The following is a 26,848-nucleotide window of genomic DNA, read 5'->3' as shown; positions in this document are numbered from 1 at the left end:
CTACTCAGACATTCCAAATATCACTTGATTATCAGAGGGGTGTATTATGACATCAGATAGAACTACTCAGACATTCCAAATATCACTTGATTATCAGAGGGGTTATTATGACATCAGATAGAACTACTCAGACATTCCAAATATCACTTGATTATCAGAGGGGTTATTATGACATCAGATAGAACTACTCAGACATTCCAAATATCACTTGATTATCAGAGGGGTTATTATGACATCAGATAGAACTACTCAGACATTCCAAATATCACTTGATTATCAGAGGGGTTATTATGACATCAGATAGAACTACTCAGACATTCCAAATAGCACTTGATTATCAGAGGGGTGTATTATGACATCAGATAGAACTACTCAGACATTCCAAATATCACTTGATTATCAGAGGGGTGTATTATGACATCAGAACTACTCAGACATTCCAAATATCACTTGATTATCAGAGGGGTGTATTATGACATCAGATAGAACTACTCAGACATTCCAAATATCACTTGATTATCAGAGGGGTTATTATGACATCAGATAGAACGACTCAGACATTCCAAATATCACTTGATTATCAGAGGGGTGTATTATGACATCCGATAGAACTACTCAGACATTCCAAATATCACTTGATTATCAGAGGGGTGTATTATGACATCAGATAGAACTACTCAGACATTCCAAATATCACTTGATTATCAGAGGGGTTATTATGACATCAGATAGAACGACTCAGACATTCCAAATCAGGCTTCATCCAAATCATTAAGGTGGATATTGATGGAAACAGGATATGCTTTTACAGCTTTATAAATGCAGACAATTTGTTCGTTCGTTTTACATGGTGGGATCCTTTTTGTGTCAGTAAAAATGTATAAGCGAGAAATGGCGAACTAAACTGTATACGCAAATATTTATATAATAACCATCATATCCCAGTTAACTTGGAGACGCGATGATATATTGTGTGGTCCTCCCACTACGACTTGGGAACCCATGCAGTTTATTAGGCTACAGATGAAATAAGTTATGAACTTCACAGGGTGGTGAAAGTGCATGTGATGAGCTTGATGCTCCTTTCCAATACATTTTGAGGGTCTTATTCTGGTGACATAATGTTTGATGCTTGGTTGCCATTTGACATTTGAAATAATATCGCTCTTATCCATAATAATCTCATCATGTAGGTAGCCTACCAGCACTGTATATGTGAGATGTTGGCTACAGTGCACGGGACAAGAGCACGTTTTCTATTTCACACAACAGTTTTTAAAACCATCAGTAGAGTTGAAAATGTGATGGAAACCCATTTAACTTGTATTTTTCATTCAGTACGTGGGAATTTAACAACAAAAGTTTTTTTTATTTGTCACACAAAGCCTTTTATCCGCAATAAGTCTGTTTGATAGAAACATTTCTGGTGGGAAAATGCATATATTATTTTATGCAGATTTGAGAATATTCACATGAAAATCTGTCGCAAATTGCATGGAAACTTAGCTACTAAGGTGGATATTGATCCAACATCTGCCGCTTATTGAAACCAGCCCACTGGGCACAGACGTCAGTTCAACATCTAGTTTCTATTTACATTTCTTTGAATTCAACATGAAATCAACACAAAATGTCACCTGTCATTGGATTTAGGTTGCCAGTTGGGTGAAAAATAAACCAAGATTCCTGATGTTGACGGCTTTTTACAAATCCAATCAGTTTTCTGCATTGATCTAACATCACATGGATTTGTTTTGTTGAAATGACGTGGCAACGTTTATTCATCAGTGGGATGCTTGTAAATTCCCCCAGGAAAGTGTAACAGAGAATAACAGAGTTACACAGAGCAGTGTAGACAGTCTGAATTCCTGAAGCATTGGGTTACGAGCACATATCTTTATAGTTTCCTGTTCCTGGGCGGGACTTCATTCATACAAGGACACAGGTCCAAGCTAGTTTGCAACGCAGGATGATACTCCCAGGAACAGGAGATTATAATAGGTCAGTTTCACAAGGTTAGTCACATACTCAGTTATGTGGACACATCCAATTAACATTTTCCATTACAGAGTCTGTGAACATTTTCATTTCATTAAATCATCAGTGGGCCACAATGCAAATGTAAACAATGGAGCAAATGCATTACATCGAAATATCACTGTATTATCTGTAATGCTGGAGGAAAGACACATGCATATAAACACAGTCAGAGTTTAAAAAAGGACCATTTAAACACATGGAATCTGATCTACTCTATATTCAAACTGACATACTCCATATTCAGTTCATGTTTTCTAATAAAAACATACAAATATATGTTTGAGTATAGTTTGTACAATGGTATAAACAAGTAAGCATTCTCAGTCAACAATATAAGACAATAGGAGCATTGTGTATATTCTCTGATGAATTTTAAGTCAATGTGATGTTAAATATCAATATACACACTAGGAGAAGTAATTATTCTCTCCTGTGTGGATTCGCACATGATGTTTAAGTGACTGTGATGAGTAATATGTCTTCCCACAGTCTGAGCATTTGTAAGGCTTCTCTCCTGTGTGCAGTCTCATGTGTTCTTTCAGCTTTCCTGAATAGTTAAAACGCTTTCCACAGTGTGGGCAGTGGTAAGGCTTCTCCCCTGTGTGTATTCGCTCATGAGCTTTCAGGTTTCCTAAATGGGTAAAACGATTTGAACACTGGGAGCAGTGGTAAGGCTTCTCCCCTGTGTGCAGCCTCATGTGTTCTTTCAGGTTTCCTAAATGGGTAAAACACTTTGCACACTGGGAGCACTTGTAAGGCTTCACCCCTGTGTGCAATCTCATGTGTTCCTTCAGGCTTCCTAATTGGATAAAACGCTTTGCACACTGGGAGCAGCGGTAAGGCTTCTCCCCAGTGTGTATTCGCTCATGAGCTTTCAGGCTTCCTGACTGGTTAAAACTCTTTCCACACTGGGAGCAGTGGAAAGGCTTGTCCCCTGTGTGCAGTCTCATGTGTTCTTTCAGGCTTCCTAATTGGGTAAAACTCTTTCCACACTGGGCGCAATGGCATGGCTTCTCCCCTGTGTGTATTCGCTCATGAGCTTTGAGGGTGTCTAACCGCTTAAAACTCTTTCCACACTGGGAGCAATGGTGTGGCTTCGCTCCTTTGTGTACCCTCTCATGTCTTTTCAAGCTAACTAACTGGTTAAAACTTTTTCCACAATGGGAGCAGAGGTGTCGTCTTGCTGGTTTGGACATCTTTGGTTCCTCCAAGTTTGGTTTTCCTCCTGCAAAAGACAGTGTTCATTTTAAGAGAGACCCGAATGAAATCTCCACATGATAATACTGCCTTGCTGAGGTTTAATCCAAATCACACCCCTCAATAACCCGATGCCAGTTTTCGAACATTTCATCATTTAAAACAAATGATGTTGTCGAGTTTCCTGGTAATTACTTATAATATGTTTACATTACTTATTATACTTTCTGTTTTATAAGTCAGAACACAAAAAACTAAACAGTTCTAGGACACTGAAGACACAGACGTCACTGGATTCCAATCAGCAGGTGGTTCTAAATATATAACTTTCATAGCTGTATGATACAGAATGCGACCTACACTCATCCTTAAACATAAAATAAGTAAATAAATCATTTTGTGTGGAAGTTTCATTTTTACATTCAAGACAGACACAAAGCACATCAGTAACATCTCCCCGTTGTCGATAGGGTCGACACATACCAAGATGGCGTAGCAGTCGGACGTGTGTTTTGTCTTGTCCCGTCCTATGTAAATATCATTTTATATATTGTTTACTTTTCGTATATATTTTAATCTCACTTTCCATCTACGGACTGAATTAAATTTCCTGCAACCCGCCTCACCCAACGTGGTTCGGATCTGCTATTTTTATACTTTAGAACCGGAACCCCCATCAGAAGCTAGCCAGCTAACTAGCTAACGAGCTAACTAGCTAGTAGCTGCAAGTCAGTTAGCCGCTGCTAGCGGTCTTCACCGTTAACTCAGACACCAGCCTGCTTCAGCTCGGTCAATACCTGCAAGTCTGCCCAGCGCGATATCAACCCAGAGCATATCGGACTGCTTTTTCTCTACCACATCTCCAGATTCCTACCGCAAGCTCGGAACAGAGACGTTAGCCAGGAGTAGCCACTCAGATTGCAGCTAGCGAGCTGCGGCGATCCGGTGTAAAGGATCATCGCAGCTCGCTAGCTGCAATCTGAGTGGCTACTCCTGGCTAACATCTCTGTTCCGAAGCAAGCACCAGTTAGCCTTGAGCTAGCCTCGAACTAGGCCCATCTCCCGGCTTGCCGAAGTGGTCTACCAGCTAATTCTTGGGCTACAATACCTCTTTTGCCAATTGGCCTGGACCCATTACTGCCGACACAGAGCCCCGCCGATCTATCACGACTGGTCTTCCGACGTAATCGTCCGACATCGCCGAAGGCCCATCTGCTAGCCCCTGCCCGCTAGCTGTCTGAATCGCCGTGTCTCCAGCTCGCCTAGCGTAGTAGCAACTACTGAATCGGCTCCCTGACTCACCTATTGCTGCTCATTGGACCCTATGATCACTCGGCTACATATGCCTCTCCCTAATGTCAATGTGCCTTGTCTATTGCTGTTTAGGTTAGTTATTATTGTCTTATTTCACAGTAGAGCCCCCAGCCCTGCCCAACATGCTTAGATAGCCCTTTTGTCCCACCCCCACACATGCGGAGACCTCACCTGGGTTTACTGGTGCCTCTACAGACAAAACCTCTCTCATCGTTACTCAATGCCTAGGTTTACCTCCACTGTACTCACATCCTACCATATCCATGTCTGTACATTATGCCTTGAATCTATTCTTCCACGCCCAGAAATCTGCTCCTTTTACTCTCTGTTCTGAACGCACTAGATGACCAGTTCTTATAGCCTTTAGCCATACACTTATCCTACTCCTCCTCTATTACTAACCTGTTCAACCTCTCTTTCATATTGTCTGAGATCCCCAAAGATTGGAAAGCTGCCGCGGTCATCCCCCTCTTCAAAGGGGGAGACATTCTAGACCCAAACTGTTATAGACCTATTCCCATCCTGCCCTGCCTTTAAAAAATCTTTGAAAGCCAAGTTAACAAACAGATCACCGACCATTTCGATTCCCACAGTACCTTCTCCACGATGCAATCTGGTTTCCCGAGCTGGTCATGGGTGCACCTCAGGCACAGTCAAGGTCCTAAACAATTTCATAACCGCAATCGATAAAAGACAGTACTGTGCTGCCGTATCATCGACCTGGCCAAGGCTTTCGACTCTGTCAATCACCGCATTCTTATCGGCAGACTCAATAGCCTTGGTTTCTCAAATGACTACCTCGCCTGGTTCACCAACTACTTCTCAGATAGAGATCAGTGTGTCAAATCGGAGGGCCTGTTGTCCAGACCTCTGGCAGTCTCTATGGGGCTGCCACAGGGTTCAATTCTTGGGCTGACACTTTTCTCTGTATATACAGTTGAAGTCGGAAGTTTACATACACTTAGCCAAATACATTTAAACTCAGTTCTTTCACAATTCCTGACATTTAATCCCAGTAATTCACGGTCTTAGGTCAGTTAGAATCACCACTGTTATTTAAGAATGTGAAATGTCAGAATAATAGTGGAGAGAATGATTAATTTCAGCTTTTATTTCTTTCAACACATTCCCAGTGGGTCAGAAGTTTACATACACTCAATTAGTATTTGGTAACATTGCCTTTAAATTGTTTAACTTTGGTTAAACGTTTCAGGTAGCCTTCCACAACCTTCCCACAATAAGTTGGGTGGATTTTGGCCCATTCCTTCCTGACAGAGCTGGTGTAATTGAGTCAGGTTTATAGGCCTCCTTGCTCGCACACGCTTTTTCAGTTCTGCCAACAAATCTTCTATGGGATTGAGGTCAGGGCTTTGTGATGGCCACTCCAATACCTTGACTTTGTTGTCCTTAAGCCATTTTACCACAAATTTAGAAGTATGCTTGGGGTCATTGTCCATTTGGAAGACCCATTTGCGACCAAGTTTTAACTTCCTGACTGATGTCTTGAGATGTTACTTCAATAGATCCACCTAATTTTCTTTCCTCATGATGCCATCTATTTTGTGAAGTGCACCAGTCCCTCCTGCAGCAAAGCACCCCCACAACATGATGCTGCCACCCCCGTGTTTCATGGTTGGCACGGTGTTCTTCGACTTGCAAGCCTCTCCCTTTTTCCTCCAAACATAACGATGGCCAAGCAGTTCTATTTTTGTTTCATCAGACCAGAGGACATTTCTCCAAAAAGTACGATCTTTCTCCCCATGTGCAGTTGCAAACCGGAGTCTGGCTTTTTTTATGGCGGTTTTGGAGCAGTGGCTTCTTCCTTGCTGAGCAACCTTTCAGGTTTCACAAGATCCTTTGCTGTTGTTCTGGGATTGAATAGCACTTTTCGCACCAAAGTATGTTCATCTCTAGGAGACAGAACGCGTCTCCTTCCTGAGCGGTATGGCAGCTGCGTTGTCCCATGGTGTTTATACTTGCGTACTATTGTTTATACAGATGAACGTAGTTCCTTCAGGCGTTTGGAAATTTCTCCCAACGATGAACCAGACTTGTGGAGGTCTACAATTTTTTTTCTAGGGTCTTGACTGATTTATTTTTATTTTCCCATGATGTCAAGCAAAGAGGCACTGAGTTTGAAGGTAGGCCTTGAAATACATCCACAGGTACACCTCCAATTGACTCAAATGATGACAATTAGCCTATCAGAAGCTTCTAAAGCCATGACATAATTTTCTGGAATTTTCCATGCTGTTTAAAGGCACAGTCAACTTAGTGTATGTAAACTTATGACCCACTGGAATTGTGATACAGTGAATTAAAAGTGAAATAATCTGTCTGTAAACAATTGTTGGAAAAATTACTTGTGTCATGCAAAAGTAGATGTCCTAACCGACTTGCCAAAACTATAGTTTGGGAACAAGAAATTTGTGGAGTGGTTGAAAAACGAGTTTTAATGACTCCAACATAAGTGTATGTAAACTTCCGACTTCAACTGTATCAATGATGTTGCTCTTGCTGCTGGGGATTCTCTGATCCACCTCTACGCAGACGACCCCATTCTGTATACATCTGGCCCTTCTTTGGACACTGATTTAACAAACTCCAAACGAGCTTCAATGCCATACAACACTCCTTCTCTGGCCTCCAACAGCTTTTAAATGCTAGGAAAACTAAATGCATGCTCTTCAACCGATTGCTGCCCGCACCCGCCCGCCTGACTAGCATCACTACTCTGGACGGTTCTGACTTAGGTATTTGTAGTTGTCCACATATTCTAGGTGTCTGGTTAGACTGTAAACTCTCCTTCCAGACTCACATTAAGCATCTCCAATCCCAAATTAAATCTAGAATCGGCTTCCTATTTCGCAACAAAGCCTCCTTCAAACATGCTGCCAAACATATGCTCGTAAAACTGACTATCCTACCGATCCTTGACATCGGCGATGTCATTTACAAAATAGCCTCCAACACTCAGCAAATTGGATGTAGTCTATCACAATGCCATCCGTTTTGTCACCAAAGCCCCTTATACCACCCACCACTGCGACCTGTATGCTCTCGTTGGCTGGCCCTCTCTACATATTCGTCACCAAACCCACTGGCTCCAGGCCATCTATAAGTCTTTGCTAGGTAAATCCCCACCTTATCTCAGCTCACTGGTCACCATAGCAGCACCCACTCGTAGCACGCGCTCCAGCAGGTATATTTCACTGGTCATCCCCAAAGCCAATACCTCCTTTGGCCGCCTTTCCTTCCAGTTCTCTGCTGCCAATGACTGGAATGAACTGCAAAAATCACTGAAGCTGGAGACTTATATCTCCCTCTCTAACTTTAAGCATCAGTTGTCAGAGCACTGTACCTGTACACAGCCCATCTGTAAATAGCACACACAACTACCTCATCCCCATATTGTTATTTTGATTTTTTTACACCCCAGTATCTCTACTTGCACATCATCATATCTATCACTCCAGTGTTAATGCTAAATTGGCCTATGGCCTATTTATTGCCTTACCTCCCTAATCTTACTACATTTGCACACATTGTACATAGACCTTTTCTATTGTGTTACTGACTGTACCTTTGTTTATCCCATGTCTAACTCTGTGTTGTTTTTGTTAATTGCTTTGCATTATCTTGGCCAGGTCGCAGTTGTAAATGAGAACTTGGATAAATAAAGGTGAAAAAAAAGGCATTTTATTTAGAAGTTCACATATTTTTATACATTTTGACTATCATTAATGTCATGATATTTTGAGTAAAGTAAAAAAAGAATGAAATATTTTGGGTAGATGTTCCAAAAATATAAATATGTTGGTCCCATGTTTCATGACCTGATATAAAAGATCCCAGAATTGTTCCACGTGCATGAAAGATTATTTCTCTCAAATTTGGTACGCAAATTTGATAACATCCCTGTCAGTGAACATTTCTCCTTTGCCAAGATAATCCATTCACCTGACAGGTGTTGCATATCAAGAAGCTGATCAAACAGCATGATCATTACACAGGTGCACCTTGTGCTGGGGATAATAAAAGGCCACTAAAATGTTCAGTTTTGTCACACAACACAATGCCACAGATGTCTCAAGTTTTGAGGGAGCGCGCAATTGGCATGCTGACTGCAGGAATATCCACAGGAGCTGTTACCAGAGAATGTAATGTTAATTTCTCTACCATAAGCCACCTCCAACGTTGTTTTAGAGAATTTGCCAGTACCTCCGACCGGTCTCACAACCGCAGACCACGTATAACAACGCCAGCCCATGACTTCCACATCGTCTGAGACCTGCCACCTGCCACCCAGACCTATTTGACCAATTAGGAGAGTGATGTGGTGCTGCAGCAGCTGACCTGGCCTCCAGAATCAACCGACCTCAACCCAATTGAGATGGTTTGGGATGAGTTGGACCGCAGAGTGAAGGAAATGTATCCAACATGTGCTTAGCATATGTGGGAACTCCTTCAAGACTGGTTGTCCTGGTAACAGATACCAGAGGGCAGATCTATTTTATTTGTTCAAACTAAACTACAGCACTTACTTTGATGAGTCAAATCTGATCCTTTCTTCTCTTCTCCTCCTCTCACAGTTCCACTCAGCCCCGTTGTTTTCCTGCAGTCCACCAGAAGCACAGACAACCTCTTCATACCCAGCAGTAAGGTGCTACCGGGAGAGGCATGACACGGGAACTCCAGGAGGGAGGAAGGGCTATCGTTGTTGTCCTGGTAACCATAAAGAGGGGACACAGACACATATCATTATGGATGCTGATGCCACTGTTGACATAAAGTGCTTTACAGAAACCCAGCCCAGACCCCGATAGAGCAAGCTGTATGCTAGACCAGACCAAGCTGTACCATCTGGTGTTCTACAACCCTTTCCACACTGGGAGCAATAGTACAGCTTTTCTCCTGTGTGTATTCTCTCATGTCGTTTCAGGTCACCTAACTGGTTACAACCCTTCCCGCACTGGGAGTAGTGATAAGGCTTTTCTCCTGTGTGTATTCTCTCATGTCTTTTCAGATAGCTTTTCTGGTTAAAACTCTTTCCACACTGGGAGCAGCAGTAAGGCTTCTCCCCGTGTGTAATTGCTCATGTGTTTTCAGGTTATTTAAGTGGGCAAAATTCTTTCCACACTGGGAGCAATGGTAAGGCTTCTCCCCTGTGTGTATTCTCTCATGTGTTTTTAGATTACACAAGTGGGTAAAACTCTTTCCACACTGGGAGCAGTGGTAAGGCTTCTCCCCGTGTGTAATTGCTCATGTGTTTTCGGGTTACGTAAGTGGGTAAAACTCCTTCCACACTGGGAGCAATGGTAAGGCTTCTCCCCTGTGTGTATTCTCTCATGTGTTTTTAGATTACACAAGTGGGTAAAACTCTTTCCACACTGGGAGCAGTGGTAAGGCTTCTCCCCTGTGTGTATTCTCTCATGTTGGTTCAGGTGTCCTTTCTGGTTAAAACTCTTTCCACACTGGGAACACTGGTGTCGTCTTGCTGGTTTGGACGTCCCTGGCTCTGGTTTCTTGGAGTCTGGTCTTTCTCCTGCAAAAGACAGTGTTCATTTAAATAGAGACCTGAACGAAACCTCCACATGATAAAACGGCCTTGCTATGAGGGTAAATCCTAATCAGATCCCTCAATAACCTGAGGCCAGTTTTAACAATCTTGGTGTGACTTTAAATCAAATGTTGTAGAGTTTCCTGGTAATTACTGATAATATGTTTACATTACTTATTTTATTCATCCTGTTTTATAAGTCAGAACACAAAAAACTAAACAGTTCTAGGACACTGAAGACACAGACGTCGCTGGATTCCAATCGAGCAGGTGGTTCTAAATATATAACTTTCATAGCTGTATGATACAGAATGTGACCTATGCACTTCCTTAACCTCTCTGGGCTAGGTGGGACGTTTGCATCCCACCCTAGTCAACAGCCAGTGGAATCGCGTGGCGCGAAATACAAATACCTCAAAAATACAATAACTTCAATTTCTCAAACATATGACTATTTTACACCATTTTAAAGACAAGACTCTCGTTAATCTAACCACATTGTCCGATTTCAAAAAGGCTTTACAGCGAAAGCAAAACATTAGATTATGTCAGGAGAGTACCCTGCCAAAAATAATCACACAGCCATTTTCAAAGCAAGCATATATGTCACAAAAACCAAAACCACAGCTAAATGCAGCACTAACCTTTGATGATCTTCATCAGATGACACTCCTAGGACATTATGTTATACAATACATGCATGTTTTGTTCAATCAAGTTCATATTTATATCAAAAACCAGCTTTTTACATTAGCATGTGATGTTCAGAACTAGCATACCCACCGCAAACTTCCGGTGAATTTACTAAATTACTCACGATAAACGTTGACAAAAAAACATAACAATTATTTTAAGAATTATAGATACAGAACTCCTTTATGCAAACGCTAGCTTTTAGGCGAAAGCACATTTTGCAATATTCTGAGTACAGAGCTCGGCCATCACAGGCTAGCTAATTTGACACCCACCAAGTTTGGGGCTCACTAAACTCAGAATTACTATTAGAAAAATTGGATTACCTTTGCTGTTCTTCGTCAGAATGCACTCCCAGGACTTCTACTTCAACAACAAATGTTGTTTTGGTTCCAAATAATCCATAGTTATATCCAAATACCTCCGTTTTGTTCGTGCGTTCAGGTCACTATCCGAAGGGTTACGCGCGAGCGAATTTCGTGACAAAAAAAATCAAAATATTCCATTACCGTACTTCGAAGCATGTCAAACGCTGTTTAAAATACATTTTTATGCTATTTTTCTCGTAAAATAGCGATAATATTCCAACCGGGCAAAGTTGTATTCATTCAAAGGATGAAAGAAAAAAATGGAGAAGTCTCATCTCAGTCTCACTGTCCCCAGGCTGACCACTTACAAAGTCTGCTGCTGTACTTTGCCCAGAGACAGCAGACACCCCATTCCACTTTCTGGCGGCTTTAGAGAGCCAATGGAAGCCTTAGAAAGTGTCACGTTACAGCACAGATGCTGTATTTTCGATAGAGATGCAACAGAAGGACAACAAATTGTCAGACAGGGCACTTCCTGTATGGAATCTTCTCAGGTTTTGGCCTGCCATATGAGTTCTGTTATACTCACAGACACCATTCAAACAGTTTTAGAAACGTTAGAGTGTTTTCTATCCAAATCTGCTAATTATATGCATATTCTCATTTCTGGGCAAGAGTAGTAACCAGTTTAAATCGGGTACGTTTTTTTATCCGGCCGTGAAAATACTGCCCCCTAGCCCCAACAGGTTAACTGGGAATATTGAAGAACTGGGAATATTGAACCACCAGCTTTCATATGTTGTCATGTTCTGAGCAAGGAACTTAAACTTTAGCTTTTTACATGGCACATACTGCACTTTTACTTTCTTCTCCAGCACTGTGTTTTTGCATTATTTAAACCAAATTGAACGTTTCATTATTTATTTGAGACTAAATAGATTTTATTATGTATTATATTAAGTTCAAATAAAATTGTTCATTGTTCACTCAGTATTGTTGTAATTGTCATTATTACAAATATATATATAAAAATCGATAAATCGGCTTTTTTTGGTCCTCCAATAAATCGGCGTTGAAAAATCATAAATCGGTCGACCTCTAGTACATACCCCAACCAGAAGTCATGGATTACAGACAACATCCCCACTGAGCTAAAGGGAAGAGCTGCCACTTTCAAGGAGCGGGACTCTAATCCGGGAAGCTTATAAGAAATCCCACTATGCCCTCCGACGAACCATCAAACAGGCAAAGCATCAATACAGGACTAAGATCGAATCGTACTACACCGGCTCCGAGGTTCGTCGGATATTTGCAGGGCTTATAAACTATTACAGACTACAAAGAGAAGCACAGCCACGAGCTGCCCCATGACACGAGCCTACCAGATGAGCTAAATTACTTCTATGCTCGCTTCGAGGCAAGTAACACTGAAGCATGCATGAGAGCATCAGCTGTTCCGGGTCAACATTCACAAGGCCGCAGGGCCAGACGGATTACCCGGATGTGTACTCCAAGCATGTGCTGACCAACTAGCAAGTGTCTTCACTGACATTTTCAACCTGTCCCTGACAGAGTCTGTAATACCACATGTTTCAAGCAGACCACCATAGTTCCTGTGTCCAAGAACACTAATTAAGGTAACCTACCTAAATTAGTACCGACCCGTAGCACTCACATCTGTAGCCATGAAGTGCTTTGAAAGGCTGGTCATGGCTCACATCAACACCATTATCCCAGTAATCCTAGACCCACTCCAATTTTTATACCGCCCCAACAGATGATGCCATCTCTATTGCACTCAACACTGCCCTTTCCCAACTGGACAAAAGGAACACTAATGTGAGTATGCTATTCATTGACTACAGCTCAGCGTTCAACACCATTGTGCCCTCAAAGCTCATCACTGAGCTAAGGACCCTGGGACTAAACACCTCCCTCTGCAACTGGATCCTGGACTTCCTGACGGGCTGCCCCCAGGTGATAAGGGTAGGTAACAACACATCAGCCACGCTGATCCTCAACATGGGGGCCACTCAGGAGTGTGTACTCAGTCCCCTCCTGTACTCTCTGTGCACTCATGACTGCACGGCCAGGCACGACTCCAACACCATCATTAACTTTGCCGATGACAACAGTGGTAGGCCTGATCACGCGCAACGATGAGACAGCCTATAGGGAGGAGGTCAGAGACTTGGTCGTGTAGTGCCAGGATAACAACCTCTCCTTGAACATGATCAAGACAAAGGAGATGATTGTGGACTACAGGAAAAGGAGGACCGAGCACGCCCCCACTCTCATCGACGGGCTGCAGTGGAGCAGGTTGAGAGCTTCAAGTTCCATGGTGTCCACATCACCAACAAACTAACATGGTCCAGACACACTAAGAAAGTCGTGAAGAGGCCACGACAAAGCCTATTCCCCCTCAGGAGACTGAAAAGATTTGGCATGGGTTGTCAGATCCTCAAAAGGTTCAACAACTGCACCATCGAGAGCATCCTGACTGGTTGCATCACTGCCTGGTATGGCAACTGCTCGACCTCCGACCGCAAGGAACTACAGAGGGTAGTGTGTACAGCCCAGTACACCACTGGGGCCAAGTTTTCTGCCATCCAGGACATTTATACCAGGCAGTGTCCGAGGAAGTCCTTCAAAATTGTCAAAGACTCCAGCCACCCTAGTCATAGACTGTTCTCTCTTTTACCGCACGGCAAGCGGTACCGGAGCACCAAGTCTAGGTCCAAAAGGCTTTTATTTTTGGTTGTGTAAACAACAACTGTAATTGTGTGATGGTGGGGATGCAGGGCAGCGTTCATATATGGTCGATTCCGTGGGAAAGTCAACCTGAGCATGTGTAACGGAGGTAAGAGCGTGCCATAAGCTCACTCCACAGCTAGCTTGAAACGTCACAGATGGAACTATCCAACTGGTACCTTTTGAAAGCTCAATAGGTTTATTGTCAAGGTGATGTGTTGAGAAGCAGAGGATCACTAGTTTGAGCCCGGTATGGTGACAGGGACAGTGGAGGAAACTAAAATGTTAGCAGCACACTGACATCAAAAAAGTTACTAATTTCCAAATGAAACAATGTTCTTTAAAGTCTATATGTTGGAGATCAGCCTTCATTTGACCTGATAAAGTAGGAAATTAAATGAATTTTGTCCATTACAGAGACGGAGGCCAAGTCTCACAAAAAATGCTTTTCAGTTATACATATTTCATGGCTTTTAGAAAAGGCTTACAGAGTTTGTTTTAAACGATATATTTGTTGTGTAGCTCAGACGTTAATGAAGCAATACAGACCACATTGAAGTGTCTGGAGTTTTGTCTGCCTCTTCTAGAGTCTTGAAAAGACAGGGGGGTTTGACTGGGACAGGCAATGTAACATCCACAATTTTATAGGGAAAGTTTTTGTAAAATATGCACCTTAGATCAGATCATCTTTAAAATGTATCTCTAAAGCTAACTTTCAAGGTTGAATATAGTCTATTAGTTTCTCTCTTTTCATTGGCAGAATCCTTTTTCAGTGTTATGATATAACATCCATATCCACCAGTCTATCTTCATGTCAACTAACAGAACTCTGCTGGTTGTCCTGGTAACAGATACCACTGGGCAGATCTATTGTATTTGTTCAAACTAAACTACAAAACTTACTTTGATGAGTCAAATCTGATCCTTTCTTCTCTTCTCCTCCTCTGACAGTTCCACTCAGCCCCGTTGTTTTCCTGCAGTCCACCAGCAGCACAGACAACCTCTTCATCCCCAGCAGTAAGGCGCTACCGGGAGAGGCACGACACGGGGACTCCGGGAGGGAGGAAGGGCTAGCGTTGTCCTGGTAACCATAAAGAGGGGACACAGACACATATCATTATGGATGCTGATGTCACTGTTGTCATAAAGTGCTTTACAGAAACCCAGTCCCCGATAGAACAAGCTGTATGCTAGACCAGACCAAGCTGTACCATCTGGTGTTCTGATCTGGAGAGACTCTTCTCTGCCTCGTCAGCATCAGGATGTTGTTGAAGCTCCCCAAAGGATCCACAATAGTCATGTCTCTCTCCTGTGTGAATGAGAACATCAAACAGATGGCAAACTTATGATCTTCTATTACAATGACAAAGGGTCTTACAAGAGGCATTAATATGTCTAAAAAGGGCCTAAAATGGCCACTTTCATTATGATTTTGTAAAATATTGTTTGTGTTGTGAATGTAAAAGGGTCGTTCCACTAAATGGGTGCCTTTTACGTCCCTTTGATATTTTAAGTAGAAATGATGCACCAATATTGAATTTTAAAAACCTGTTATATTAGATGAAGTGTACTTTAATATAGGCCACATGGAGAATTCCATATATCTCATTTAAAAGTCCCAAAAATATATGTACCAGTAGCAGATTACACCTTAAACAATTCCTACAGTACAAAACAACATATTCAAGTGTATAACTTCAGTAGAATGCCCCTTTAAAACCACACATTAGTTCAACAACTGCATAGTTTGTGCCCCTGTTTTTAAGACAGTATTCACTGGTTCTGTCTCCTCCTCCTCCTTCACTCCTAAAACGTCTTCCTCCTCCTCTTTTATTGAGATAGCCTCCTCTTCCTCTTTTACTCCAAAAGGTTCTTCCTCTTCTTTCACTTCATTCTATTCTTTCAATGTTACGGCATCTTCCTCCTTTTTGATTCTGAAAGCTCCTACATCGTCCTCTTCAACTCTGAAAACCTCTTTCCCATCTTCCTCTTTCACTGTAATATCATCCTCTTCTTCCTTCAAAGTAATAGCCTCCTCTTCCTCCTTTTTCATTCTGAATGCTTCTTCCTCTCCTTTCATCAGAGCTTATTTCTCCGGCTTAGTTTAGTGAGCTCATGCCAGGTCGCAGTTGTAAATGAGAACTTGTTCTCAACTAGTCAACCTGGTTAAATAAAGGTGAAATAAATACAAATAAAAAATGCTCCAGGAGATTAGCCTAGTGCAGTACCAATGTAACACATTTTCTAATTTAATAAGCAAATTCCGTTTAAATGAACCAGTAGATAGGTAAACAGAATTATGTTCTAAACACTATGAATAATATACACAAGATTGGTCTAAAGAGATTCAATGTTTTATGTTCGCTAGCAAACCACCGCGGTGGGTGAATCAGAAGCCTTTTGTCGCTGTTGAAGAAGCCTCCTGTCCGTCCACTAGATTATACGTCATGCAAGAACCATCACCTGAAAGACTCACATCGCCGCCCGCTGGCTGGAGTGGGTAACACAGATTGGAAAAATATTAATTACAATGTTTATTCTGGCAAACAATGTCATAAGAAGTAATTTAAAAACAACCAGATGTTATGTTCTCTTACTTCTTACAGCCAATAGTTTTCTCCAGGGTTGGCCTGCCCATTAGGCAGGATTAGGTGACAGATTGACGAGGGTGGTGTTTTCCTAGCTAAATTGACCAAGGCTCATCGCAAACAACACATAATAACACCTCACATAATGCTGCCCAAATACAATGAAAACTTCTCTCACCAGTGGCATATGGGTTATTTAGGTGAGTGTTGGTATTGCCACATGAAGCAGTGCCCAGCCTCTCAAGTGCCCTTTTGGGTGGTGGTATAATTTGTATTCATTTTTTGCCATAGTTATTCTGAACCCACTGCCTGCAACTTGTCGTTATCTACACCCAAAAAATGAAAATATCTTAGATTTCTTTCCCCGATTTTACTCAGACTTCAAAAGTGGTCTCCTGATGTGGTTTAAGTATTGTTGTGGACTTAGAACATCTAATGTTTTTGTTTTTCTATTAACAGTGTGATTTAGAGAGGGAAACCAGAAAAAAACAGGGACAAATTAGAAAACCTGAAAAACTAAACGTAGAATATAAATTAGAGATTAGGTCCCTGAATGGTCAAAAACCTCTTCAAATAGAAGTACGTTTATAACACAAAATATCTTACAGGTAGGCCATCTCTTTCTCTCTCATGTCACAAGCTGACAGGCTCCCAGAGGAAGGGCAATAAAAGGCCCCAGCTCACTCAACTGCTCCTCCCCTCTCCAACAGCCATCAACCCAGAACATCCTGAAGACAGAACATCTAAAGATCATCTGGGAATCCTTTCTTCCTCATGGAGCTTTTTGAAAGTGAGTTGAATATTCAATGTGATGTTTGTACAGTGCCTTCAGAAAATATTCAGACACCATGACTTTTTCCACATTTTGTTACATTACAGCCTTATTCTAAAATGTATTCAAGTCAATTTGTTCCTCATCAATCGACACACAATACCCAAAAACAATTGAATTTACCACAAGTGGACTACAATCTAGTTGTAGAAACATCTCAAGGATGATCAATGGAAACAGGATGCACCTGAGCTCAAAGTCGAGTAGCAAAGGGTCTGAATACTTACGTAAATAAGATTTCTGTTTTTTGTTTTTAATAAATTGGCTAAAATTTCTAAAAGCCTTTTATCACGTTGTCATTATGGGGTATTGTGTGTAGATTGCTGAGATAAAAGTCTTGTTCTAAAATGGATTAAATAAAACAATCATAACAAAAAGTGGAAAAAGTCAAAGGGTCTGAATACTTTACAAAGGCACTGTAAGTGATTGAGGAGAGAGCATCATTGCTATATTCTAATTAAAATCATTGACACATAAGAGAACACATGACCAAAGCAAGGTGTGACCCATATAGAATTAAAACATTATTCTTAATGAGAAATAGAATCTAATAAACAAATGTTTGCATAATCAAAGACATGACAACATTGTATTTAGTTAGGATTTCATATGGCCAGGAAGGTCATTGAGAATAACAGTAGACAATAGTTATTGTTGCTAGTTCAGGGATGAAGATAGTGAAGGTTCATGAATGTTAAAGATGTGTTCACAGTGTGGATGTTGACAGAGGGGGATTAGAACCCCAAAGTAATAGTGGTACAAAAAATCATAAAGGTCATTTAACATTCTGGTTTAGGGGGGTAACACCTTTATGGAAACCACTATTCACACTATGTACAGACATAGAAAACCATCACATCAAGGAGGTGTAACAGTGAAGAACGTCTATTCAATGTGCAACAGTAGTCTTCTGTAACAAGTAATACCTGGTAAATATGTTTACATACATCCATGACTGAATGGTTTCATGAACTCCTTTAAAGGTTTTGTAAGTAAGTTGTAACATGTCCTCACTCAGCAGTCTGAATTAACCTAGAGGCACCAAAACATCAATGTTTAGATACGTTTGGAGATTATTCCACAAGTAAGGTGCAAAGAGCAGATTTACCTCTCTGATCAGACCAAAGGAATTCCCATAGCTAGCCATCCCTGAGACTGTGTATGATAACGCCAACTCTTACCTCTAATGGTTATTGTAGTTGTTAGCTACAGAGGGAGTTACTGTCAAAGAGCTTTATAAATGCAAAGAGAGCAATGAATGGAACTACGTCACCACAAAGAGGGTGACGTAGGGTCTCCTGATGGAGAATGCAGGGAGGTGTACTGAACCTGTACCCATAATAAAACAAAGTGCATTATGGTCAAATGCATCTAATTGCTTTAATGAAGTGGCAGCTGCATTCATATAGATGATGTCGCTATATTCTAGGACCAGTAAGAACATCGATTGAATGATCTGCTTTGTACTATTAAGCAAGAGGCCTGACCTATTTCTATAGAAGACCCTTTTAATACTCAGCATCTTAATGAACTAACTCATCAATATGTTTTTAAAGACAGCTTAAAGTCTATACAGAAACCCAGCCTAAAACCACAACTCAGCATCTTAATAATTAACTTCACTTAACTTTCTTAAGGTATCTATACTTTTACTTCTGAAGTATGACATGTGGATACTTTTTTCCACCACTGGTATACAGTACCAGTCAAAAGTTTGGACACACCTACTCATTCAAAGGGATTTTCTTTATTTGGGCGGCGCACTGGGTTTGGCCGGGGTAATTGTAAATAAAAATTTGTTCTTAACTAACTTGCCTAGTTAAAGGTTGCACACACCACACTGACCAAAAAGTTATTTTGTTGGCATTTACATACGTCCCCATTACCAGTAAAACATCTTCAAAACCTATTTCTTTCACTTACTTTCGTGGTGTAATTACATCATCTACTTACATTATATAGGTATGCACGTCAGATTTGACATCGGTTTTGCACATCGGCGTTAAACTACAGTGGGGGGAAAAAGTATTTGATCCCCTGCTGATTTTGTACGTTCGCCCACTGACAAAGAAAGGATCAGTCTATAATTTTAATGGTAGTTTTATTTGAACAGTGAGAGACAGAATAACAACAAAAATATCCAGAAAAACGCATGTCAAAAATGTTATAAATTGATTTGCATTTTAATGAGGGAAATAAGTATTTGACCCCCTCTCAATCAGAAAGATTTCTGGCTCCTAGGTGTCTTTTATACAGGTAACGAGCTGAGATTAGGAGCACACTCTTAAAGGGAGTTCTCCTAATCTCAGTTTGTTACCTGTAAAAGAGACACCTGTCCACAGAAGCAATTAATCAATCAGATTCCAAACTCTCCACCATGGCCAAGACCAAAGAGCTCTCCAAGGATGTCAGGGACAAGATTGTAGACCTACACAAGGCTGGAATGGGCTACAAGACCATCGCCAAGCAGCTTGGTGAGAAGGTGACAACAGTTGGTGCGATTATTCGCAAATGGAAGAAACACAAAAGAACTGTCAATATCCCTCGGCCTGGGGCTCCATGCAAGATCTCACCTTGTGGAGTTGCAATGATCATGAGAACGGTGAGGAATCAGCCCAGAACTACACGGGAGGATCTTGTCAATGATCTCAAGGCAGCTGGGACCATAGTCACCAAGAAAACAATTGGTAACACACTACGCCGTGAAGGACTGAAATCCTGCAGCACACGCAAGGTTCCCCTGCTCAAGAATATATATACAGGCCCGTCTGAAGTCTGCCAATGAACATCTGAATGACTCAGAGGACAACTGGTGAAAGTGTTGTGGTCAGATGAGACCAAAATGGAGCTCTTTGACATCAACTCAACTCGCCGTGTTTGGAGGAGGAGGAATGCTGCCTATGACCCCAAGAACACCATCTCCACCGTCAAACATGGAGGTGGAAACATTATGGTTTGGGGGTGTTTTTCTGCTAAGGGGACAGGACAACTTCACCGCATCAAAGGGACGATGGACGGGGCCATGTACCGTAAAATCTTGGGTGAAAACCTCCTTCCCTCAGCCAGGGCATTGAAAATGGGTCGTGGATGGGTATTCCAGCATGACAATGACCCAAAACACACGGCCAATTTTCATCTAATTATTGTATAAAATGAATGAGTAAAGATGAAACTATTTGTGAAATTATGTAATGTGATTATAAACTGTTTAATGAAGGAAACTCCAATTCCCTTTGGAGTTTAACTAACTCATAGGCCTGCCCCATAAGCACAGACATTGATCTGGCGTCATGGGACAGCCCCTTTCTGCTCTTCCGAATATAACCCCCACCTTGGGAATTTATCTTTAGACCATGCTTCTCTCAATTCCGAGAGGGCTAAGGTTTGAGTAGAGACCAGCTTACCTCGATAACCACGAGATGGCTAAGGTTTCAGACGATTGCTGAATTCTTAACCATACCACGTGGTTAAACTTAGACTATCGAACCGACAGAATAAGAACAAATCTTTGATACTAATTACTAGTCTGCAGCTAGGAATTCGGTATCGTTGAACGCGAAGACCGACAACCGCCGAAACATCTATTTTATAACAACATCGCTGAATGTTACACTGAACTATCCATTCTAACCACGGCAGAGAGAGAGAGGGCGGACAAACTCTCCAACAGAAACAAACTTTCCAACAGATCACAACGACACACTGAGCGTAAATATATTGATTGCAATTATTCCCGAATGAGTGAGCGTTCATGTGCAAAGGATTAGCATTTCAATGGTTATAATTATCAACTTTGTAGTGTCTTATCTCAGTCGACCCCCACTTCCCTTTTGTCCACCAAGCCTCCATGCCGGTTTAGCCCACTAGGGCACATTCCCCTATCATTTACTTGTAACCATATCTACTTGTTTGTTTGTGCATTTCTGTGATTATTTAGTTAGTTAATAAATAAATGATTTAAGACAAGGTTCGTGCAGATAACCAACAATTTACGACGTTTGGAATGAGACTAACGTGAGGTAAAGAATAATTCATTAATTAGAAGACTAATTGATCAGATATTAAAATATCTGAAAGTTATATTAGGAAAATTATAACTATGTAATCTGAATATTTTCCTTGGTGCCCCAACTTCCTAGTTAATTACAGTTACATTATTAAGTTAGTTTAATCACGTAATAATAATTACAGAGAACTTTTGAAAAAAATAAGTCTTCAGTTTAATGATGCCAAAGACACGACAATGTTGATGGCATTTTGCAAATCTAAATCAGTTTTCTACATTGATCAAACATCATCAGTATTCAGGTTTCCTAACTCTGTAAAACTATCTAGTGGGAGCAATGGAAAGGCTTCTGCCGTGTGAGTTTCGCTCATGAGATTTCATGTTTCCTAACTGGTTTCCTAACTGGTTAAAACTCTTTCCACACTGGGCGCAATGGTATGGCTTCTCACCTGTGTGTACCCTCTTGTGTCTTTTCAGGGATCCTAATAAGGCAAACTTACTTCCACACTGGAAGCAGTGGTAAGGCTTCTCCCCTGTATGTATACGCAAATGAGATTTTAGGTTTCCTAACAAATTAAAACTCTTTCCACAATGGGAGCAGGGGTAAGGCTTCTCCCCTGTATGTATACGCAAATGAGATTTTAGGTTTCCTAACTGGTTAAAACGCTTTCCACACTGGGAGCAGTGGAATGGCTTCTCCCCTGTGTGTAGTCGCTCGTGAGCTTTCAGCTTTCCTAACTCCGCAAAACTCTTTCCACAGTGGAAGCAATGGTGTGGCTTCTCTCCTGTGTGAATCCTCCCATGTCTTTTCATGTTTCCTAACTGGCTAAACCGCTTTCCACACTGGGCGCAATGGTAAGGCATCTCTCCTGTGTGTGTCCTCATGTCTTTTCAGGCTTCCTAACTTGATAAAACTCTTTCCAATCTGGGAGCAGAGGTGTTGTCTTTCTGGTTTGGAAGTCTCTGGTTCCGCAGAGTTTGGTTTTTCTCCTGCCAAAGACAGTGTTTATTTAAAGAGAGACATGAATGAAACCTCAACATGATAAAACCGTCTTGCTATGAGGTTTAATCCAAATCAGATCCCTCAATAATCTGGAGGCAAGTTTTCAAACATTTCATAATTTAAAACAAATGATGTTGTAGAGCTTCCTGGTAATTACTGATATGTTTACATAAATTATTTTATTAATTCAGGTTTATAAGTCAGAACAAAACACTAGACAGTTCTATGACACTCAAGACACAGACATCAATGGATTCCAATCGAGCATGTGGTTGTAAATATATAACCTTCATAGCTGTACAATACAGAATGTGACTTTTTACATACGCACTAAAGCTTATTACTCAAATTTTGTGCACAAATTTGTTTGCACTCTTGGCATTCTCCCAACCAGCTTCATGGGGTAGTCACCTGGAATGCATTTCAATTAACAGGTGTGCCTTGTTAAAAGTTCATTTGTGGAATTTATTTCCTTCTTAATGCGTTTGAGCCAATCAGTTGTGTTGTGACAAGGTAGATAGCGCTATTTGGTAAAAGACCAAGTCCATATTATGGCAAGAACAGCTCAAATAAGCAAAGAGAAACGACAGTCCATCATTTCTTTAAAACATGAAGGTCAGTCAATCTGGAAAATTTCAAGAACTTTTAACATTTCTTCAAGTACAGTCGAAAAAAAAACGTCAACCTCTATAATGAAACTTGTCTCTCATGAGGACCGCCACAGAAAAGAAAGACCCAGAGTTACCCCCTGCTGCAGAGGACCACAGGGCTCCGGGCAGCCGAGCGGAAATGGAGGAAAACTCGCCTCCCTGCGGACCTGGCATCCTTTCACTCCCTCCTCTCTACATTTTCCTCTTCTGTCTCTGCTGCTAAAGCCACCTTCTACCACTCTAAATTCCAAGCATCTGCCTCTAACCCTAGGAAGCTCTTTGCTACCTTCTCCTCCCTCCTGAATCCTCCTCCCCCCCTCCCTCTCTGCGGATGACTTCGTCAACCATTTTGAAAAGAAGGTTAACGACATCCGATCCTCGTTTGCTAAGTCAAACGACACCGCTGGTCCTGCTCACACTGCCCTACCCTGTGCTTTGACCTCTTTCTCCCCTCTCTCTCCAGATGAAATCTCGCGTCTTGTGACGGCCGGCCGCCCAACAACCTGCCCACTTGACCCTATCCCCTCCTCTCTTCTCCAGACCATTTCCGGAGACCTTCTCCCCTACCTCACCTCGCTCATCAACTCATCCTTGACTGCTGGCTACGTCCCTTCCGTCTTCAAGAGAGCGAGAGTTGCACCCCTTCTGAAAAAACCTACACTCGATCCCTCCGATGTCAACAACTACAGACCAGTATCCCTTCTTTCTTTTCTCTCAAACGTGCCGTCCTTGGCCAGCTCTCTTGCTATCTCTCTCAGAAAGACCTTCTTGATCCTAATCAGTCAGGTTTCAAGACTGGGCATTCAACTGAGACTGCTCTTCTCTGTGTCACGGAGGCTCTCCGCACTGCTAAAGCTAACTCTCTCTCCTCTGCTCTCATCCTTCTAGACCTATCTGCTGCCTTTGATACTGTGAACCATCAGATCCTCCTCTCCACCATCTCCGAGCTGGGCATCTCCGGCGCGGCCCACGCTTGGATTGCGTCCTACCTGACAGGTCGCTCCTACCAGGTGGCGTGAATCTGTCTCCGCACCACGTGCTCTCACCACTGGTGTCCCCCAGGGCTCTGTTCTAGGCCCTCTCCTATTCTCGCTATACACCAAGTCTCTTGGCTCTGTCAAATCCTCACATGGTCTCTCCTATCATTGCTATGCAGACGACACACAATTAATCTTCTCCTTTCCCCCTTCTGACAACCAGGTGGCGAATCGCATCTCTGCATGTCTAGCAGACATATCAGTGTGGATGACGGATCACCACCTCAAGCTGAACCTCGGCAAGACGGAGCTGCTCTTCCTCCCGGGGAAGGACTGCCCGTTCCATGATCTCGCCATCACGGTTGACAACTCCCTTGTGTCCTCCTCCCAGAGTGCTAAGAACCTTGGAGTGACCCTGGACAACACCCTGTCGTTCTCCACTAACATCAAGGCGGTGACCCGATCCTGTAGGTTCATGCTCTACAACATTCGCAGAGTACGACCCTGCCTCACACAGGAAGCGGCGCAGGTCCTAATCCAGGCACTTGTCATCTCCCGCCTGGATTACTGCAACTCGCTGTTGGCTGGGCTCCCTGCCTGTGCCATTAAACCCCTACAACTCATCCAGAACGCCGCAGCCCGTCTGGTGTTCAACCTTCCCAAGTTCTCTCACGTCACCCCGCTCCTCCGCTCTCTCCACTGGCTTCCAGTTGAAGCTCGCATCCGCTACAAGACCATGGTGCTTGCCTACGGAGCTGTGAGGGGAACGGCACCTCCGTACCTTCAGGCTCTGATCAGGCCCTACACCCAAACAAGGGCACTGCGTTCATCCACCTCTGGCCTGTTCGCCTCCCTACCTCTGAGGAAGCACAGTTCCCGCTCAGCCCAGTCAAAACTGTTCGCTGCTCTGGCACCCCAATGGTGGAACAAGCTCCCTCACGACGCCAGGACAGCGGAGTCAATCACCACCTTCCGGAGACACCTGAAACCCCACCTCTTCAAGGAATACCTGGGATAGGATAAAGTTATCCTTCTAACCCCCCCCTTAAAAGATTGAGATGCACTATTGTAAGTGGTTGTTCCACTGGATATTATAAGGTGAATGCACCAATTTGTAAGTCGCTCTGGATAAGAGCGTCTGCTAAATGACTTAAATGTAATGTAAATGTAATTTCATTACCAGCTTCAACATCAACTATTCAGAGGAGACTGCGTGAAACAGGCCTTCATGGTCGAATTGCTGCAAAGAAACCTGCAAAGAAAACACAACTAAAGGACACCAATAAGAAGAGACTTGCTTGGGCCAAGAAACACAAGCAATGGACATTAGACCGGTGTTAATCTGTCCTTTGGTCTGATGAGTCCAAATTTGAGATTTTCGGTTCCAACCGCCATGTCTTTGTGAGATGCAGAGTAGGTGAACGGATGATCTCTGCATGTGTGGTTCCAACCGTGAAGTATGGAGAAGGAGGTGTGATGGTGCTTTGCTGGTGACACTGTCTGTGATTTATTTAGAATTCAAGGAACACTTAACCAGCATGATTACCTCCAGGCTGTGTAAAGGCTATTTGACCAAGAAAGAGTGATGAAGTGCTGCATCAGATAACCTGGCCTCCACAATCACCCGACATCAACCCAATTGAGATGGTTTGGGATGAGTTGGACCGCAGAGTGAAGGAAAAGAAGCCAACAAGTGCTCAGCATATGTGGGAACTCCTTCAAGATTGTTGGAAAAGCATTCCAGGTGAAGCTGGTTGAGAGAATGCCAAGAGTCTGCAAAGCTGTATTTGTATTAGTCGGGGACAGCCCTACTGGTAACAGATACCAATGGGCAGATCTATTTTATTTGTTCAAACTAAACTACAGCACTTACTTTGATGTGTCAAATCTGATCCTTTCTTCTCTTCTCCTCCTCTCACACAGTTCCACTCAGCCCCGTTGTTTTCCTGCAGTCCACCAGCAGCACAGACAACCTCTTCATACCCAGCAGTAAGGCGCTACCGGGAGAGGCATGGCACAGGGACTCCGGGAGGGAGGAAGGGCTAGCGTTGTCCAGGAAGGCAGTGAGTTGCTGCACAACAGCTTTTCTTTTTTTTGAGAGAGGAATGGGAGACTTGATATAGGCCGATCGTTTTTTATATTTTCTGGGTCAAAGGTTTTTTTTTCAGGAGATGCTTTATTACTGCCACTTTTAGTGAGTTTGGTACACATCCGGTGGATAGAGAGCCGTTTATTATGTTCAACATAGGAGGGCCAAGCACAGGAAGCAGTTCTTTCAGTAGTTTAGTTGGAATAGGGTCCAGTATGCAGCTTGAAGCTTTAGAGGCCAAGACTATTTTCATCAATGTGTCAAGAGATATAGTATTAAACAACTTGAGTGTCTACCTTGATCCTAGGTCCTGGCAGTGTTGTGCAGACTCAGGACAATTGAGCTTTGGAGGAATACGCAGATTTAAAGAGGAGTCCGTAATTTGCGTTGTAATGATCAGGATCTTTTCGTCAACGAAGTTCATGAATTTATCACTGCTGAAGTGAAAGCCATCCTCTCTTGAGGAATGCTGCTTTTTAGTCTTTAAAGAGCACATGTCCCTTTTCCCTTCCAGTCTCTAAAGTGGCATTTTGGGTGGTGGTATAATTTGTATGAATTTTTTGTCCTAGTTATTCTGAACCCACTGCCTGCAAGTCGTCGTTAAATTCGCCTCATTGATTTGTATTTTCCTTCAACTTTCTGAAGAGGAAACAGCCCGGAAATCCCCCTGTCTGAGTGCATTTGTCTACCACTATGTGTAGCTGTTAGCGATGATGCTAATGAAAACCATCTTCTGGTTGATAGAAAAGCTTTCCCAAAAACCTTGTCAATTAAATGTTAACTACAAAGTAGTCTATGCCTACCTTGCAGAATGATATCATGATTATTTGCATCAATCCA

At 42.3% G+C, this 26,848-nt stretch overlaps 1 pseudogene; it reads right to left on the bottom strand.

The window, feature by feature from the left end:
• Window positions 1-1,348: 1,348 nt before the first annotated feature.
• On the bottom strand, window positions 1,349-25,967 carry LOC106591263 (zinc finger protein 850-like; annotated as a pseudogene).
• Between the last annotated feature and the right edge of the window lie 881 nt (window positions 25,968-26,848).

This window comes from Salmo salar, chromosome ssa12, assembly GCF_905237065.1.
Source record: "Salmo salar chromosome ssa12, Ssal_v3.1, whole genome shotgun sequence".
NCBI classification, from domain to species: Eukaryota; Metazoa; Chordata; class Actinopteri; order Salmoniformes; family Salmonidae; genus Salmo; species Salmo salar.
This window is presented reverse-complemented; position numbering and strand designations above follow the sequence as displayed.